Raw genomic sequence first — 6,000 nt, forward strand, 5'->3', positions numbered from 1 at the left:
AGTACTGAAGTTGCAGTAAATTTAGACGTAATTTTAACTTTTAAATTTGGGCCAACCTACTGCCGCATATTTATTGCCGCAAGCCCGCAAGACTCAATCGATAGCAGTGGCGGATCCAGGATGTTATGCTAGGAGGGGCCGTGTCAATATACACAATGATAAAAATAATTATTATATGTTTATTTATAACTTTATATAATAAGAATAGAATAAATAAAAAAATAAATATCGTGATGTCTCGTATATTTGATTGATGCTTATGAAAATATGAAATGCAAAATAGTTTTTTGATTTCTAAATGATGCGTTGTGTTCGTAGGTATAAAATATCACACATAAAATTAAGTTCATTCAACGAGTCAAAAATCATATGACTCGAAACTTATTTAAAATCTCGTTGAACAAAATGATACTAATGTATACAAGAACGCCTGAACTTTTTCTTACATGCAACTCGAAATTATAAAATATACAATCTCAAAATAATAATGTATTTAAAACATGATTCGATCTTAAAAATAACATGCTAAAACAATATAATAAGCATGCATAAAGTATTATAATACATAAATTTTATAATATATATTATACTACTAAATAACATGCTAAAACAATAATACAAATAAGCATGTATTCCAAACCTCTTGATTAAAATTAAATAAATTAGAAGAGTATGACTTTTTACTTTTCAAAATGAAGAACCTTTTTTATTTTTATTTTTATTAGTTTGAAATTTTTTTATTTTATATATATATATATTTAGATGAAAGCATATTTTCACTTATTTCTATTTTTATTAGTTTGAAATTTTTTATTATATATATTTTTAGAGGAAATTTAGAAGAAAAAAATTAGAAAAATAGGGGTTTTCACTTTCTATTTTTATTAGTTTGAATGAATAGACCATTTATTTTTATTTGTATTAGTTGGAAAATTTTATTTTATACTAGTTACTGAGCACACGCTTTGCGTAATATAATGTATTATATTAAAATTTGTGCTCCGAAAATACATGTGTGTGAGAAGTTAGATTTTCAATTGAAGAGAAAATGGGAGAAACTGATGCAAAGTGAAAATTTGGCTGCAATAAAAGGGCAAAACTGGAAGAAAAATTTGGTGTCATCACACCATACCAAAAATAGTTTTTATAATGGTCTCAAGCATTATAATATAGTATAGATATAGTGAAAACAATAATTTATATATTTTAATAAACTAATAAAGGAAAAAATGAAAAACAATTCGGCAACAGAGATTCGAACCCAGGTATACTTCATCATGAGAAAAACAAGCTAGGCTACCATTATGCCGGATCTGTCGATGCTACCCTACCCGGGTAGTGCCCGGGTAGGGTAGCAACGGCCCGGATGCCCCTGCAGGTCAAACCGTTCGATCTGGCCAGCATCGACAGATCCCATTATGCCACACGGTACATTCCGTCAATTCAGAGACCAAGTTTTTATATAATGCCATTTAACAAAATATATATATACACTAAAAAAATTATCAAAATTTTTGGGGGGCCGTGGCCCACCTTCGCCCTATGGTGGATCCGCCCCTGATCGATAGGAATAGTTTATGCGTACATTTCATGATTATTCACATATATATCCCAATTAACCAACAAGTTTTTCCTTAAAAAAAAAAAATTATCCAACAATATCGATAAATATGGATCAATGCGTTCGTATTGTTGTGCCATGTGTGAGGCTATATATGACAGATCTTGATATTGTACGTACCCTAAAATATGACACACCACCCTCTGCGAACAAACAAAAGAGATTTGGGAGCAAGCACCGACGTCTTTAATAATTTGAAGATTATTAATGGGGTATATATGAGTAAAGTGGCCGGTAAAGTTATACAGATGGGTTGAAATAAATTAAATAATATACATTTTAAAGCTTATTATTTGCATTTTTATGGTAAAAAACTGTCCCATTCCCATATTAAAGTTAGGTAGCACTCGAATCAATTATTTTATTAGCTTTCTCATGTTACCGTCTTGAATAATGTAAAAAGAAAGTGGAAAGGAATTAATACTACATCTGCCTTTTGCATTAAACCCGGCTGAAATTGATGGATGTCATAAGGCCGGCTTGTTCTTTCTTTTCATTATCCTCTTTTGCTATGGCTTTTTTTTTTTTTATTTTGCCTATTCCTGATTTCTAGTCTTGCGTATTTTTTTTTTTTTATCGGAAATCTTGTATCAATTTTATTAAAAAAGAGAAGTCTATGATACAATATTAACCAACCAAAAAAAAAATCCACGTTCACCCAGTAAATTAAAAGGTGTAGGGAAAGAAAGAAAGAAAAAAATGAGCTGATGAATGAGCAACGTGGTTTGCGTCTAGCATGGTTCAAGCTCAATATCATTGTTTCCACCATCATCTATTTCTACTATAAAAGTATGAATAGTGGGCAAAGTTTCTCATTGTGAATTTATAACTTTGCCCCCAAATTGTGTTGGAATCAAAAAATATTTATGGGTAATTATGAAAAAATGAGGTAAAAAACAAGGGCAAAAAAGGATTAAAAATTTAGACAAACCTTATGAGGTGATTTATTGCATCGTAATGAATATGGATTTAACTTTTCATTTATATCTAATTATTACCTCAAAATTAATTATTGATAAGTTAATTATTGATAAACTATGTATACTATATAATATAAAATTTCACACACAATATTTGGCTAATATTTTTATAATGTAAACTATTTTACTTTTGAAAGGTGAAAAAAAATCCAAATGTTTATTGACTACTAAATGACACAAATCGAATGTCTAACGGTTACACACCATAAAAAAATTGAGCAGCAATATTATTAAAAATTAAATATAAATTATTTTTATTTAAATTAGTAATGAGATTAATTAAGAGTTATTTTTTTAATTAATTTGTTCATTAGCCTATTTTATTTTAATTTTTTTCACATTTTAAATTTATTCATTAGCCTATAACTTCCACTTTACTCTCTTTCTACTATTAATTGTGCCAAATTGTCACAAAATTTGTTACACATAAATTTCATATGTTATTATATGATTTTTTTCATTTCATCCATGTATTTTCAATATTCCAATATAAAATTTTGTAATAATATTCGATCAAAGAATAGATTATTGTAATCGAAAAATTATATTAAAAAGTTTTGAAAAAGTAATAAATATTTATGGTAAAAATTAGAGTAAAATTCATTTTGATACACGAACTATTGGTAAAATGTCAAATTGGTACATGAACTATTGAAAATGGTTTAATTGGTACATAATCAATTTATAAAGTCAATTTTACCCTTTATATACATTATTTTAAAGTCTAATATTTTTGTTAAATTAAAATAGATACACATTTTATTTTTCAAAATTATTTTACTAATAGAATTATAAGCATAAATTTATATTTATTTAAATTTTATATTATAAACAAGGGATTGTACTTATTGTACGAAACATTGTAAATATTAATTAATAAAATATATTAAAAATATATAATAAAAGATATAGGTTTATCTATGTTATAATATTATTATTTATATTAATCAAAATAAAATTGATATATATGTGTGTGCCTTTTCATTTATGATCTACAAATTTTACGTTGAATACTTTTTCGTATACTTGATATATAATCTTCTTTTTATAGTATAATAATTAGTAAATATGAATTTATATTTATAATTATAATTAATATAATAATTTAAAAGACAAAAATATGTATGTAGTTCAATTAATCAATTTAATAACAATATTCAACTTAAAAGCAACTTAAGTAAAGTGCAAAATTTACTTTTGAGTTTGATCATATATATATCAATTAAACCATTTTCAATAGTTCATGTACCAATTTGACATTTTATCAATAGTTCATGTACCAAAATAATTTTTACTCGTAAAATTTTTTTATAGCATTTGACAAATTCTGATAAAATATTTTAAATGAATAGAAAAAAAAATCCAAAAATCCAAATTTGTTTCAAATAGTATATTAATAAAAAGTCTTTCAAAATAAATAAATGATTATAGTAAAAATTATATAGTATTTTCAAAAAATTTATTTTTTACTATAAAAGTATGAATGTAGGAGTAACGTTTTTTCATTATCTATATACATATTTACCCTTTTGTTCTATATAAATTATATAATAATGAGTAAAGTGGAAGTTATAGGCTAATGAACAAATTTAAAATGAGAAAAAAATAAAAAGAAAATAGGCTAATGAACAAATCAATTAAAAAAACACTTAATTAATCTCACTATTAAATTAAATAAAAATAATTTATATTGAATTTTTAACAGTATTGCTGCTCAAATTTCTTATGGTGTGTAACAGTTAGACTATAATATTTTAAATAAATAGAAAAAATTCAAAAATCCAAATTTGTTTCAAATAGTATATATATTAATAAAAAGTCTTGAAAAATAAATAAATTATTATAGTAAAAATTATATAGTATTTTAAAAAAAATTATTTTACTATAAAAGTATAAATGTAGGAGTAAGGTTTGTTCATTGTCTATATACATGTTTACCTTTTTGTTCTATATAAATTAAATAATAATGAGGGTTATATAAGTAAAATGACAAAAAAAAAAAGAAACAAAGATGGAAAAATACACAAAACAATTAGGTGTAATAATTTCTCACATATAACTTTCATTTAAATGGAGTCTATTTAATTTTATAACTTTTAATTTACTCTCTTTCTACTATTAATTGTGTCAAATTATCAAAAAAAATTGTTATACATAAACATATGTTATTATATGAAATTTGAGCAGCAATACTATTAAAAATTAAATATAAATTATTTTATTTAAATTAATAATGAGATTAATTAAGAGTTTTTTTTAATTAATTTGTTCATTAGCCTATTTTATTTTATTTTTTCACATTTTAAATTTGTTCATTAGCCTATAACTTCCACTTTACTCTATTTCTACTATTAATTGTGTCAAATTATCACAAAATTTGTTATACATAAATTTCATATGTTGTTATATCATTTTTTTTTTTATTTCATCCATGTATTTTTTATTAAAATTATTTAAGATAATAAATCTTTATTTTATTAGATTGTGTATTATTTCGATTAACATAAAAATTATTAGATCTTGGAAAATAAAAAATTCTATTTATTAAAATTATTAAAGATAATAAATATTTATTATATTAGATTGTGTATTATTTCAATCTAAAACAATTAACATAATAAATATTTTCACTCTAAATTTTTTATTTTGTCCTTAGATTGTGTATTATTTCGATTCATTGTATATGTGGAGATTTTCTACATAATGCTTTAAAAATATAAAAATTGATATATTAAGTGAATATATATATATATTTATTTATTTATATATATATATATGTGGGTGTATGTTTTGAAAATAAAAAATATTTTCACTAAAATTATTAAAAGAAAATCATGTATATTTAATAATCTATTAACTTACCTATCTAAAAGTATGAATAAAAGGATAGAATTTTATCATTGTGAGATAACAACTTTGCCATTTTATTTAGTAAGGTCATATAAAAATATATAGAGATATAAAAGTAAAAAAAAAAATTTAAGTTAAGGCATAAAAGTAAATAAATATTTATATTATATTATATGTAAATATTAATATCCAAAATTACATTATACACCTTTATTAAATTACAACTAATGCGTCCATTAATACCATTACATAATTTATTTTTTAAATATTATTTTCTGAAAAGAACCATTTTTTCAATTTTCACAATTTGTTTTTATTTATTTTACACCTTATGTAATGTTAGGAAATATAAAAATTGTTGGGATCGGTTCAGAGGGTAGAGGGGGGGTGAATACACTCTGAAACTTATTTTCTTTCTTTTCAAAATGATCAAGTGAAGTTTAGTTCACTTAATCTGTTTTCTCAACTTCTAAAACGGTTTGAACAACTTAAATAGTGCGGAAATAGTTCAGAGGTTTTAGTGATGCAAAGGCAAGTTATAACACGATG

The sequence above is a fragment of the Henckelia pumila genome, chromosome 3, assembly GCF_033568475.1.
Source record: "Henckelia pumila isolate YLH828 chromosome 3, ASM3356847v2, whole genome shotgun sequence".
NCBI classification, from domain to species: domain Eukaryota; kingdom Viridiplantae; phylum Streptophyta; class Magnoliopsida; order Lamiales; family Gesneriaceae; genus Henckelia; species Henckelia pumila.